We start from the raw sequence: 15666 nt of genomic DNA, 5'->3' as shown, positions 1-15666 counted from the left end.
GACGATAAAAATTAGCAAAGCCCAAAAATTTCTGAAGGCTCTTAAGAGAAGTCGGTTGCGTCCAGTCACAAATAGCCCGAACCTTAACAGGATCCATCTCAATAGAAGAGGGGGAAAAAATGTACCCCAGAAAAGAAATCTTCTGAACCCCAAAAACACACTTGGAACCCTTTACAAACAGAGAATTGGTCCGTAACACCTGAAAAACCCTCCTAACCTGTTGAACATGAGATTCCCAGTCATCCGAAAAAATCAAAATATCGTCCAAATACACAATCATGAATTTATCCAGATATTCACGGAAAATATTGTGCATAAAAGACTGAAAGACCGAAGGGGCATTTGACAGACCAAAAGGCATTACCAAATACTCAAAATGGCCCTCGGGCGTATTAAATGCGGTTTTCCACTCATCCCCCTGCTTAATTCGCACCAAATTATACGCACCGCGAAGATCAATCTTAGAAAACCACTTCGCCCCCTTAATGCGAGCAAATAAATCTGTCAGCAATGGCAAAGGATACTGATACTTGACTGTGATCTTATTCAAGAGTCTATAATCAATACAAGGTCTCAAAGAACCATCACTTTTAGCTACGAAAAAGAACCCCGCTCCTAAAGGAGACGACGAAGGACGAATATGTCCCTTTTCCAAGGACTCCCTAATATATTCTCGCATAGCAGCATGCTCAGGTACAGACAGATTGAATAGACGACCCTTAGGAAATTTACTGCCAGGAATCAAATCTATGGCGCAATCGCAATCTCTGTGAGGGGGAAGAGAATTAAGAGTAGATTCCTCAAAAACATCACGATAATCAGACAAAAACACCGGGATCTCAGAGGGAATAGATGAAGCAATGGAAACCAAAGATGTGTCCCCATGATTTCCCTGACATCCCCAGCTTAGTACAGACATGGTTTTCCAGTCAAGGACTGGGTTATGAGTTTGCAACCATGGTAATCCCAGCACTAACACATCATGAAGATTATACAGTACAAGGAAGCGAATAACCTCTTGATGGTCTGGAGTCATCCGCATAGTCACTTGTGTCCAGTATTGTGGTTTATTACTAGCCAATGGTGTAGAATCAATACCCTTTAAAGGTATAGGAACTTCCAGAGGCTCTAGATCAAACCCACAGCGCCTGGCAAAGGACCAATCCATAAGACTCAAAGCGGCGCCAGAATCCACATAAGCATCCGCGACAATAGAAGATAACGAACAAATTAGAGTCACAGACAAAATAAACTTGGACTGCAAAGTGCCAATAGCAGAGGATTTATCAACTTTCTTTGTTCGTTTAGAGCATGCTGATATAACATGAGTAGAATTTCCACAATAGAAGCACAAGCCATTTTTGCGCCTATAATTCTGTCGTTCGCTTCTGGACAGAAAACTATCACATTGCATACTCTGTGGTGCCTTCTCAAAAGACACCGCCAAATGGTGCACAGGTTTGCGTTCCCGTAAACGCCGATCAATCTGAATAGCCAATGTCATGGACTCATTCAGACCCGTAGGCGCAGGAAACCCCACCATGACGTCCTTTACAGCATCAGAGAGACCTTCTCTGAAAATTGCCGCCAGAGCGCACTCATTCCACTGAGTAAGCACAGACCATTTTCGAAATTTTTGGCAATATATTTCGGCTTCATCTTGCCCCTGAGAGAGGGCTATCAGGGCTTTTTCAGCCTGTATCTCTAAATTTGGTTCCTCATAAAGCAACCCTAAAGCCAGAAAAAACGCATCCACATTGAGCAACGCAGGATCCCCTGGTGCCAATGAAAATGCCCAATTTTGAGGGTCACCCCGCAGTAAAGAAATAACAATTTTTACCTGCTGGGCAGGATCTCCAGCAGAATGAGATCTCAGCGAAAGAAACAATTTACAATTGTATTTAAAATTCAGAAAACAAGATCGATCTCCAGAGAAAAACTCCGGTATAGGAATTTTAGGTTCAGACCGAGGAGCATGTAACAGAAAATCTTGTATATTCTGAACTTTAGCGGCAAGATTATTCAAATTTATAGCCAGACTCTGGGGATCCATATTTCAACAGATAAAGTCTGAGCCATTCAGGGGTTAAGAGGAGAGGAAAGCAGGAGACTGCAATTAGAGCAGGAGTGCAACTTCAGAGGAAGGAAAAAAAAAAAAAAAAAAATTTCACACAGTTCCTTTTCTCTCCTGCTTCAGCCTATAGATTAAACATGTGGCCGGCCATACTGTTATGGTTCCCAATGGCAAGGGAACATCAGGAGCATAGAAAAACGGACAAGCTCTCGGGTGATGGAAACTAGAGCTAACCGCGATGCTAAACCTATACACCACACTAGAAGTAGCCAGGGGGCATACCTGCGTTTTCTCTAGATGCCTCGCGCCAGCCGGAGAACTAACTACCCCTGGTAGAAGAAACACAGTTCTGGCTTGCCTCCAGAGAATGTCCCCACAGGAGATAGTAGCCCCCCACATATAATAACGGTGAGTTCAGATGAAAAGACACACGTAGTATGAAAGCAGATTTAGCACAGCGAGGCCCACTAACTAGATAGCAGAAAGATACAATAGTGGACTTCGCGGTCAGCTACAAAACCCTATCAAAACACCATCCTGAAATTACCTTAACTCATGTGACAACTCATGCCACTGGAGTGGTAATTTCAGCCCAACAAGAGCTTCCAGCTGCAGAGATTCACATAACTGCAAACTGGACAAAACATACAAAAATAGACTTAAGGACTAATAGTCCAACTTAGCTGAGCAGCAGACTGGGAGCAGGAACATGCAACAGAATCACTCTGGTTACATTGATGGCCGGCATAAGAATGACTGAGGAGCAAGGCTAAATAGGATACTCCCACATCCTGATAGGAACAGGTGAACTGAGAAAGCAAAGCTTGCAGGACACCAGTACCACAAGAGACCACCGGGGGAGCCCACAAACCGAATCACAACAGAGCGCGGCCGATCGCGGCCGGGTGTCAGCTGCCTATCGCAGCTGACATCCGGCACTATGTGCCAGGAGCAGTCACGGACCACCCCCGGCACATTAACCCCCGGCACACCGTGATCAAACATGATTGCGGTGTGCCGGCGGTACAGGGAAGCATCGCGCAGGGAGGGGGCTCCCTGCGGGCTTCCCTGAGACCCCCGGAGCAACGCGATGTGATCGCGTTGCTGCGAGGGTCTCCTACCTCCTATCCCTGCAGGCCCCGGATCCAAAATGGCCGCGGGGCTGCATCCGGGTCCTGCAGGGATTACTTCCGGGTGCAGAGCTGGCTGCAGATGAAAGCTGCAGCCTGCCCTGCACGGCTGTAAGTGAGATCGGTGATCTGACAGAGTGCTGTGCACACTGTCAGATCACTGATCTGTGATGTCCCCCCCTGGGACAAAGTAAAAAAGTAAAAAAAAATTCCCACATGTGTAAAAAAAAAAAAGAAAAAAAAATTCCTAAATAAAGAAAAAAAATATATATATTATTCCCATAAATACATTCCTTTATCTAAATAAAAAAAATCAAACAATAAAAGTACACATATTTAGTATCGCCGCGTCCGTAACGACCCCACCTATAAAACTATATCACTAGTTAATCCCTTCAGTGAACACCATAAAAAAAAATAAAAAAAAACGAGGCTAAAAACAACGCTTTATTCTCATACCGCCAAACAAAAAGTAGAATAACACGTGATCAAAAAGACAGATATAAATAACCATGGTACCGCTGCAAACGTCATCTTGTCCCGCAAAAAACGAGCCACCATATAGCATCATCAGCGAAAAAATAAAAAAGTTATAGTCCTCAGAATAAAGTGAGGCCAAAATACTTATTTTTTCTGTAAAATAGTTTTTATCGTATAAAAGCGCCAAAACAGAAAAAAAATGATAGAAATGAGGTGTCGCTGTAATCGTACTGACCCGAAGAATAAAACTGCTTTATCCATTTTACCAAACGCGGAACGGTATAAACGCCTCCCCCAAAAGAAATTCATGAATAGCTGGTTTTTGGTCATTCTGCCTCACAAAAATCGGAATAAAAAGCGATCAAAAAATCTCCCGTGCCCGAGCATGTTACCAATAAAAACGTCAACTCGTTCCGCAAAAAACAAGACCTCACATGACTCTGTGGACTCAAATATGGAAAAATTATAGCTCTCAAAATGTGGTAACGCAAAACATATTTTTTGCAATAAAAAGCTTCTTTCAGGGTGTGACAGCTGCCAATCATAAAAATCCGCTAAAAAACCCGCTATAAAAGTAAATCAAACCCCCCTTAATCACCCCCTTAGTTAGGGAAAAATAAAAAAATTGTAAAAATGTATTTATTTCCATTTTACCATTAGGGTTAGGGCTAGGGCTAGGGTTAGGGCTAGGGTTAGGGTTGGGGCTAGGGTTAGGGCTAGGGTTAGGGCTAGGGTTAGGGCTAGGGTTAGGGCTAGGGTTGGGGCTAGGGTTGGGGCTAGGGTTGGAGCTAGCGTTAGGTTGGGGCTAGGGTTAGGGTTGGGGGTTAGGGTTAAGGCTACAGTTAGGGTTGGGGCTAAAGTTAGGGTTGGGGCTAAAGTTAGGGTTAGGGTTTGGATTACATCTACGGTTGGGAATAGGGTTGGGATTAGGGTTAGGGGTGTGTCTGGGTTAGAGGTGTGGTTAGGGTTACCGTTAGGGGTGTGTTTGGATTAGGGTTTCAGTTATAATTGGGGGGTTTCCACTGTTTAGGCACATCAGGGGCTCTCCAAACGCGACATGGCGTCCGATCTCAATTTCAGCCAATTCTGCTTTGAAAAAGTAAAACAGTGCTCCTTCCCTTCCGAGCTCTCTCGTGCGCCCAAACAGCGGTTTACCCCAACATATGGGGTATCAGCGTACTCGGAACACATTGGAGAAGAACTTTTGGTGTCCAATTTCTCCTGTTACCCTTGGGAAAATACAAAACTGGGGGCTAAAAAATAATTTTTGTGGAAAAAAAAATATTTTTTATTTGCATGGCTCTGCGTTATAAACTGTAGTGAAACAATTGGGGGTTCAAAGCTCTCACAACACATCTAGATGAGTTCCTTAGGGGGTCTACTTTCCAAAATGGTGTCACTTGTGGGGGGTTTCTACTGTTTAGGTACATTAGGGGCTCTGCAAACGCAATGTGACGCCTGCAGACCATTCCATCTGTCTGCATTCCAAATGGCGCTCCTTCCCTTCCGAGCCCTCCCATGCGCCCAAACGGTGGTTCCCCTCCACATATGGGGTATCAGCGTACTCAAGACAAATTGGACAACAACTTTTGGGGTCCAATTTCTCCTGTTACCCTTGGGAAAATACAAAACTGGGGGCTAAAAAATAATTTTGGGGGGAAATTTTTATTTTTTATTTTCACGGCTATGCGTTATAAACTGTAGTGAAACACTTGAGGGTTCAAAACTCTCACAACACATCTAGATGAGTTGCTTAGGGGGTCTACTTTCCAAAATGGTGTCACTTGTGTTTTTTTTTTTACTGTTTAGGTACATTAGGGGCTCTGCAAACGCAATGTGACGCCTGCAGACCATTCCATCTAAGTCTGCATTCAAAATGGCGCTCCTTCCCTTCCGAGCCCTCCCATGCGCCCAAACAGTGGTTCCCCCCCACATATGGGTATCAGCGTACTCAGGACAAATTGGACAACTTTTGGGGTCCAATTTCTTCTCTTACCCTTGGGAAAATAAAAAATTGGGGGCGAAAAGATCATTTTTGTGAAAAAATATGATTTTTTATTTTTACGGTTCTGCATTATAAACTTCTGTGAAGCACTTGGTGAGTCAAAGTGCTCACCACACCTCTAGATAAGCTCCTTAGGGGGTCTACTTTCCAAAATGGTGTCACTTGTGGGGGGTTTCAATGTTTAGGCATATCAGGGGCTCTCCAAACGCAACATGGCGTCCCATCTCAATTCCAGCCAATTTTGCGTTGAAAAAGTCAAACGGCGCTCCTTCCCTTCCGAGCTCTGCCATGCGCCCAAACAGTAGTTTACCCCCACATATGGGGTATCAGCATACTCAAGACAGATTGCACAACAACTTTTGGGGTCCAATTTCTCCTGTTACCCTTGGTAAAATAAAGCAAATGTCATCTGAAGTAAATTTTTTGTGAAAAAAAAATGAAATGTTCATTTTTTTTAAACATTCCAAAAATTCCTGTGAAGCACCTGAAGGGTTAATAAACTTCTTGAATGTAGTTTTGAGGTGTGCAGTTTTTAGAATGGTGTCACTTTTGGGTATTTTCTATCATATAGACCCCTCAAAGTGACTTCAAATGTGATGTGGTCCCTAAAAAAAATGGTGTTGTAAAAATTAGAAATCGCTGATCAACTTTTAACCCTTAACACTTCCTAGCAAAAAAATTTTGGTTCCAAAATTGTGCTGATGTAAAGTAGACATGTGGGAAATGTTACTTAATAACTATTTTGTGTGAGATGTCTGTGATTTAAGATCATGAAAACTCACAATTGGAAAATTGCAAAATTTTCACCAAATTTCCATTTTTTCCCACAAATACGCAAGTAATATCAAAGAAATTTTACCACTATCATAAAGTACAATATGTCACTAGAAAACACTGTCAGAATCACTGGGATCCATGGAAGCATTCCAGAGTTATTCTATAAAGGGAAAGTGGTCAGAATTATAAAAATTGGCCTGGTCATTAAAATGCAAACTACCCTTGGGGGTAAAGGGTTTAAAGGAGTCAGTGTCATTATTTCAATTAAAATACTTTATTCTGGAAGAATCTTTATCATGTAACTATAGGATTAGTAATGAAAAGGCATCTTATAGACGCCTCTCCATTACTAAGCCGTGGGCTTGATGTCACCTGACAATACAAAGGTGACATCAACCCCACAAATATGAACCTCACTGGCCATTACAGGGCAAGTGAGAAGAGCTGGGTCAAGTGCCACAATTGTCGCATCTTTGGATGTGCCGATTGTGGGGCGGCTGTGGCTGCTATTTTTAGGGTGGTGAGGGCCAAAATCCATGGGCCTCATCAGCCTGAGAATACCAGGCCGCAGCTGTCTGCTTTTTTCCTTAGCTAGTTACCAAAAATGGAGGGACCCCACGCTATCTTATATTGGGGGGATCCCACTATTTTTGCTAACCTTCCAAGGTAAACAGACTGCTACGGCCTGCTATTATCAGGCTGGTAAGGTTCATGGATATTGGAGCCTTACAAGCCTGAAATACCAGTCCCAGCAGACTGCTTTACTCTGCCTAGTTAACATATATAGGGGGACTCCACACTATTTTTTTAAATTATTTATTTATTTAAAAAAAAGGAGGGGACCCCTCTGTGCTTTCCTCCACTTCCTGTGTCATGTACTTCCTGCTGTGTGTCACAAGATTCACCATTATTTAAATTAGTACACATGCGTTGTAAGCTGCGTTCCCGCAATAATAGGGAATCTGTCACCTCATTTTGCCACTATAAGCTGCGGTCACCGCCATTAGGGGCTTATCTACAGCATTCTGTAATGCTGTAGATAAGCCCCCTATGTAACCTGAAAGATAAGAAAACCAAGTTAGATTATACTCACCTGGGGGCACGATCCGATGCGGTCCGATGGGCATTGCAGGTCTGGGTCCGGCGCCTCCCATCTTCATACGATGACGTCCTCTTCCTTGCTTCTGTCGCAGCTCCTGCGCAGGCATACTGATTTGCCCTGTTGTGGGCAGCGTAAAGTACTGCAGTGCGCAGGCGCTGGGCCTCTCTGACCTTTCCCGGCGCCTGCGCACTGCAGTACTTTGCTCTGCCTTCAACAGGGCAGAGAATTACGCCTGCACAGGAGCCGCGACAGAATCAAGGAGGTTGACAACATCGTATGAAGATGGGAGGCGCCGGACCCGGACCGCGACGCCCATCGGACCGGACCGCACTGGACCGCCCCTGGGTGAGTATAATCTAACTTATAATCTAACTTGTTTTTCTTATCTTTCACGTTATATCGGGGGCTTATCTACAGCATTACATAATGCTGTAGATAAGCCCCTGATGGTGGTGGCGGCAGTTTATAGCGGCAAAATGAGGTGACAGATTCCCTTAATGCACATGTGCATGTGACTAGGAAGATAATGCAGTTTTACCACATCTAATGAAAGTTTATGGGTAATTTACGCAGCAGAGACTGAGCGTCTCCGCTACATAAATTGACACGCTGCAGTCTGGAAAGACGCGTCACATGTCCGTCTCTGCGGGTGAGCTGCGGGCATCGTTGCACGCATAGTAGGAATGGGATTTCTTGAATCCAGAAGCCAACATTTAATTAGCGTTATTTCAAGTGACAAAAAAATGCATGCAATGAAAAAACACATCAAAAACGCATGTAAAAATGCATCAAAAATGCAGGTGACCTGCCAGTGACTTCAGATGCAGATTTGATGCAGATTTCACCTGCATCAAATCCTGAACAAATACTGAGCCATTCCTGACCGTGTGCACATACCCTTACACGGCAGTCTGTCTCTGCCCATACATGAGAAATCTTCTACAACCTCAAACTTACTGGTCCGTAGTTCCGGTTCCTGCAAAACCATACATCCTAAGGGCTTGTGCAAATGACCATATTTTCGGTCTGAGTGTAACCCGCCAAAAGATCAGATCGCTCTCGCCAATGTTAATCTATAGGGCCGCACACATGTCCGCTTTTTTCCTTACACCGAATCTGTCTGAGGGAAAAAAATAAAATAACAGCAACATGCCCGATTTGCATCTGATCACGCTTGGCCATACAAGTCAATGGGTCCATGGAAAAAAAAAAAAAATTATTAAAAAAAATCGGACCACACTCGTATGCCATCTTTGTGAAAATTGGACTGCACTGAGAATGGAGAAGATGGAGACATTTTTCCCCAATCTGATAAATTGGGAACACACTATGATCAGAGTCATTTGCATAATTGGACAGATTTTCTTGGATGAGAGATAATACGGTTGAGTGACCCAGGCCTAATGATGAGAAGTAGCTAGTGTGGGTGGCAAAGATTCTGGAGATGAATACCTCCATGCAACGACATATGCCCAAATTTCTAGGGATCTAATTTATACGGTTGACAAACTCTAGTTACAGAAAGATGGAGGTAAAGCTGAGACTTTAGGCCGGTTTATGATACCATGATGATGGGTGTATGAGCCAGTAATCCAGAAAAAAGTTCCTAGTGTATGCAAAGCATGCAAAGCACATCGATGGGCTGGTATACTTTTGTAGTCTACTGTATACTATTCCATACAGAGGTATATACAGGAGACCATAGTATTACAATGAAAGCCCATCCATGATGTACACCACTGTATGTCTACTCCACAGTGGGATATGTCACCTGTCCACGGACGTACCTGGATAAAAGAATTGCTGTCTCATCTGGGCCCCGAAGCCTAGGTAGGCCCAAAACATCCCTTTGGTTCATATGAAAGACCAACACTATTAAAGACCAGAAATAGTTGTGGGCCCTGTTGAAGATTTTACATAGGGGTACATAAGATTAAATGGAACCTGTCACCCCCCCTCCGATGTTTTTAACTAAAAGAGCCACCTTTTGCAGCACTAAGGCTGCATTCTGTCAAGGTGGCTCTTCTTTTTGTGCTCCCTTCCAATGCAGCAATATTAATTTTTATAATTTTGGCGCCATACCTTTAGTCTGTCTGTGGGGCACGTCTTTTCCCCCGGACACAACCGCCTCCTCTCAGCCATCAGTCAGCCCCTCTGTGCACCTGGCGCCGCCTCCTCTATCTTCAGTAACGTACCCGTCGCCTGCGCTGTGCTTTTCTTTTTCGGGCAAGTGCCGTTTGCGCTGCCCTTCGACTCTCATCTGATGGAATTCATCTCGCGCCTGCGTGTACCCGAGGCCCGAGATCCCGCCCCGCAGTGTGTTCTGATTTATTCACACTGCGGGGCGGGATCTCAGGCCTCGGGTATGATGAATTCCATCAGATGATGTGAGTCGACGGGCAGCGCAAACGGCACATCAATTTTCAACCCAAATTTGGGGTGCGTCTTATGGTTCGGTGCGTCTTATAGTCCGAAAAATACGGTACATCATTTCTCTAACGCTTCTCAGTTATTTGGACACAACTGATCTAACACCACCTACTGACACCCTAAATGGAGAGGACTTAGCACCAGCCTGTGCCAGTAGACCACCAAATAATGGATGTCTGTTGGGGTCACTGGAATATTTGCCAAAACAAAGTCAATTTTAGGATTGGCCATCACAAAGCCCTGATCTCTATCCTATTGAAAATTTATGGGCAAAGCTGAAAAGGCAGGTGTGAACAAGGCGACCTACAAACCTGGATCAGTTACACCAGTTTTGTCAGGAGTAATGGGCTAAAATTCCAACCAACTATTGGGAGAAGCTTGTGTAAGGATATCCCAAACGTTTGACCCAAGTCATTCAGTTTAAGGGCAATGGTACTAAATACTAATAAAATGTATGTAAACTTTTGACTTTGCAGTAATAAAAATGCATTAAAACATTCTCTCTCTCTCATTATTCTGGCATTTGGCAAATACTAATAATTATGGTAATCGTAAATAAGGTTTATTCTGATTTCATGTCAAATATTGAGAAAAACAAGCATTTGTGTCTTTTTATATAGTGTATGCAGGGGCGTAACTACCGTGGTCGCAGCGGTCGCCATTGCGACCGGTCCCCGCAGGTCAGGGGCCCAGGGCCGGCCCCTGACCTGCGGGGCCGGACTGGCCATCGGGCACTTCTGGCAAATGCCAGAAGAGCCGGTGCCAGTAGTGGGCCGCCCGCTGCACTGTTCCCCCCCACCCCCCGCCAGTGCCGCCGCCGCCGCCGCATTTAACTATACCGGCGTCTATGACACCGGTACAGTTCAATGCAATGATGGAGGAGAGAGCGTCTCCTGATGCTTCCTCTCCCATCATTCCCCGCTCTGCCTCTGACAGTACACTCACTGCGGGTGCGCGATGACGTCATATCATCGCGCACCTGCTGTGTCCTGGGCAGACTGCAGCCGCCGGGAGCAGCGCGGGCAAAAGGAAAGGCGAGGAGAGTTTTTTTTTTTTTTTCTTTTTAACTGGACTGTGGGGCCATTATCGGGGGGGGAGATGAGATGTGGGCTGTGCTGTATATATCCCTGTGCGGGCTGTGCTGTATATACCCCTGTGCGGGCTGTGCTGTATATACCCCTGTGCGGGCTGTGCTCTATATACCCCTGTGCGGGCTGTGCTCTATATACCCCTGTGCGGGCTGTGCTCTATATACCCCTGTGCGGGCTGTGCTCTATATATCCCTGTGCGGGCTGTGCTCTATATATCCCTGTGGGGCTGTGCTCTATATATCCCTGTGCGGGCTGTGCTCTATATATCCCTGTGCGGGCTGTGCTCTATATACCCCTGTGCGGGCTGTGCTCTATATACCCCTGTGCGGGCTGTGCTCTATATACCCCTGTGCGGGCTGTGCTCTATATACCCCTGTGCGGGCTGTGCTCTATATACCACTGTGTTGGCTGTGCTCTATATACCCCTGTGCGGGCTGTGCTCTATATATCCCTGTGCGGGCTGTGCTCTATATACCCCTGTGCGGGCTGTGCTGGATATACCACTGTGCGGGCTGTGCTGAATATACCACTGTGCGGGCTGTGCTGGATATACCACTGTGCGGGCTGTGCTGGATATACCACTGTGCGGGCTGTGCTGGATATACCACTGTGCGGGCTGTGCTGGATATACCACTGTGCGGGCTGTGCTCTATATACCACTGTGCGGGCTGTGCTGTATATACCACTGTGCGGGCTGTGCTGGATATACCACTGTGCGGGCTGTGCTGGATATACCACTGTGCGGGCTGTGCTGGATATACCACTGTGCGGGCTGTGCTGGATATACCACTGTGCGGGCTGTGCTGTATATACCACTGTGCGGGCTGTGCTCTATATACCACTGTGCGGGCTGTGCTGGATATACCACTGTGCGGGCTGTGCTGGATATACCACTGTGCGGGCTGTGCTGGATATACCACTGTGCGGGCTGTGCTGGATATACCACTGTGCGGGCTGTGCTGTATATACCACTGTGCGGGCTGTGCTGGATATACCACTGTGCGGGCTGTGCTGGATATACCACTGTGCGGGCTGTGCTCTATATACCACTGTGCGGGCTGTGCTGGATATACCACTGTGTGGGCTGTGCTGGATATACCACTGTGCGGGCTGTGCTGGATATACCACTGTGCGGGCTGTGCTGGATATACCACTGTGCGGGCTGTGCTGGATATACCACTGTGCGGGCTGTGCTGGATATACCACTGTGCGGGCTGTGCTCTATATACCACTGTGCGGGCTGTGCTCTATATACCACTGTGCGGGCTGTGCTGGATATACCACTGTGCGGGCTGTGCTGGATATACCACTGTGCGGGCTGTGCTGGATATACCACTGTGCGGGCTGTGCTGGATATACCACTGTGCGGGCTGTGCTGGATATACCACTGTGCGGGCTGTGCTGTATATACCACTGTGCGGGCTGTGCTCTATATACCACTGTGCGGGCTGTGCTGGATATACCACTGTGCGGGCTGTGCTGGATATACCACTGTGCGGGCTGTGCTGGATATACCACTGTGCGGGCTGTGCTGGATATACCACTGTGCGGGCTGTGCTGTATATACCACTGTGCGGGCTGTGCTGGATATACCACTGTGCGGGCTGTGCTGGATATACCACTGTGCGGGCTGTGCTCTATATACCACTGTGCGGGCTGTGCTGGATATACCACTGTGTGGGCTGTGCTGGATATACCACTGTGCGGGCTGTGCTGGATATACCACTGTGCGGGCTGTGCTGGATATACCACTGTGCGGGCTGTGCTGGATATACCACTGTGCGGGCTGTGCTGGATATACCACTGTGCGGGCTGTGCTCTATATACCACTGTGCGGGCTGTGCTCTATATACCACTGTGCGGGCTGTGCTGGATATACCACTGTGCGGGCTGTGCTGGATATACCACTGTGCGGGCTGTGCTGGATATACCACTGTGCGGGCTGTGCTGGATATACCACTGTGCGGGCTGTGCTGGATATACCACTGTGCGGGCTGTGCTGTATATACCACTGTGCGGGCTGTGCTCTATATACCACTGTGCGGGCTGTGCTGGATATACCACTGTGCGGGCTGTGCTGGATATACCACTGTGCGGGCTGTGCTGGATATACCACTGTGCGGGCTGTGCTGGATATACCACTGTGCGGGCTGTGCTGTATATACCACTGTGCGGGCTGTGCTGGATATACCACTGTGCGGGCTGTGCTGGATATACCACTGTGCGGGCTGTGCTCTATATACCACTGTGCGGGCTGTGCTGGATATACCACTGTGTGGGCTGTGCTGGATATACCACTGTGCGGGCTGTGCTGGATATACCACTGTGCGGGCTGTGCTGGATATACCACTGTGCGGGCTGTGCTGGATATACCACTGTGCGGGCTGTGCTGGATATACCACTGTGCGGGCTGTGCTGGCACCCAACACCATGTTGCAGTGCAGGAGATTCCTGCAACAGTCCGAGGCGTATCTAGGGGAAGGTGTGGGGGGGGGGGCCCATTTGTAAGTTCGCACCGGGGCCCATAACTTTGTAGTTACGCCACTGAGTGTATGTAGACTTCTAGCTTGAACTGTAGATAGATACAGAGATAGATAGGTACTGAGATAGATAGATGGATGGATGGATGGATGGATGGATGGATGGATGGATGGATAGATGGATACCGTATATACTCGAGTGTAAGTCGACCCGAGTATAAGCCGAGGCATCTAATCTTGCCATGGAAAACTGAGTAAGCTTATTGACTCAAGTATAAGCTGGGTATGTACTATCCCCGCATTCCTATCCCGGTATGTGTGCCCCCCCCCCCCCCGTCCTGTCCTGCTGTGTGGCTCCCCCTGTTGCATGCATGGCTCGGCTCCCCCTGTCCCCTCGTTGTATGCATGGCTCCCCCCATCCCATCTTGTATGCATGGCTCCCCCCATCCCATCTTGTATGCATGGCTCCCCCCCCATCCCATCTTGTATGCATAGCTCCCCCCATCCCATCCTTGTATGCATGGCTCCCCCGTCCCATCCTTGTATGCATGGCTCCCCCTGTCCTCCTCACGCCGTCGCTGAACGTCCCTGCATCTCCATTGTCCCGATGCAGCAGCTTCTTCCTGTGCTGAGTGGTCACATGGTACCGCTCATTAAGGATAATGAATATATGCTCCACGTCTATGGGAGTGGAGACGCGCGCATATTGATTACCTTAATGAGCGTTACCATGTGACTGCCCAGCACAGGAAGCTCTGCTGCATCGGGACAATGGAGATGCAGGGACGTTCAGCGCCTGCGCAGCTGCCGGCTCCTGCCGCTGCTCCGCCGCTCCCCTCCTCCTCCGGCTTTATGGACCATGACTTGTGTATAAGCCGAAGGGGGCGTTTTCAGCACAAAAAAATGTGCTGAAAATCTGGCCTTATACACGAGTATATATGATAGATAGATAGATAGATAGATAGATAGATAGATAGATAGATAGATAGATAGATAGATAGATAGATAGATAGATAGATAGATAGATAAATAGATAGATTGATAGATAGATAGATAGATACAGAGATAGATAGAGAGATAGATAGAGAGATAGATAGTACAAAAAAGCGGAACAGCACAATTTCAACTATCGGGTGTACAAGCCTTCACTGCAATCCATCCACTATGCTAAATATCTATATATATAATTGTCTAAGGGTTTTTCTGTCTGTCTGTCCTGGAAATCCCGCATCTCTGATTGGTCGAGGCCGCCAGGCCTTGACCAATCAGAGACGGGCACAGTATCGACATAGATGTCATAATGGAAATCCCGCCTCTCTGATTGGTCGAGGCCGCCAGGCGACGGGCACAATCAGCGACGGGCACAGTATCGATGTAGATGTCATAATGGTTGCCATGGCGACGATGATGTCATAAAGGTTGCCTCGACCAATCAGCGACGGGCACAGTCTGCCGCGAATTCTGGAATAATCATTGTCCATATACTACGGGGACATGCATATTCTAGAATACCCGATGCGTTAGAATCGGGCCACAATCTAGTCCTATAATATTTACAACAAAAGGCAGCACTCCTTGATTTTAGTGAATATCTGTGATTTAATTCAGACCCACATGGCAGGCGATGTTTCGGCCATGTGGGTCGGAATTAAATCACAGATATTCACTAAAATCAAGACGTGCTGCCATTTGTTCTAAATATTATTAGATAGATAGAATGGGATAGATAGATAGATAAAAAATAGATAGATAACAAATAGATAGATAGATAGATAGATAGATACAGAGATAGATAGATAGATAGATAGATAGATAGATAACAAATAGATAGATAACAAATAGATAGATAGATAGATAGATAGATAGATAGATAGATAGATACAGAGATAGATACAGAGATAGATAGATAGATACAGAGACAGTGATAGATAGATAGATAGATAGATAGATAGATAGATAGATAGATAGATAGATAGATAGATAGATACAGAGATAGATAGATAGATAGATAGATAGATAGATAGATAGATACAGAGATAGATAGATAGATAGATAGATAGATAGATAGATAGATAGATAGATAGATAGATACAGAGA

At 46.3% G+C, this 15666-nt stretch overlaps 1 protein-coding gene across 2 annotated transcripts in view; it reads right to left on the bottom strand.

The window, feature by feature from the left end:
- ZMAT3 (zinc finger matrin-type 3) overlaps positions 1 to 15666 on the bottom strand; it is an 84233-nt gene that overhangs the window by 68114 nt on the left and 453 nt on the right. The gene's annotated exons all lie outside the window — the stretch shown is intronic.

The sequence above is a fragment of the Ranitomeya variabilis genome, chromosome 2 (genome assembly GCF_051348905.1).
Source record: "Ranitomeya variabilis isolate aRanVar5 chromosome 2, aRanVar5.hap1, whole genome shotgun sequence".
Lineage (NCBI taxonomy): Eukaryota > Metazoa > Chordata > Amphibia > Anura > Dendrobatidae > Ranitomeya > Ranitomeya variabilis.
The sequence above is the reverse complement of the archived record's forward strand: the minus strand, read 5'-3'. Positions and strand labels throughout refer to the sequence as shown.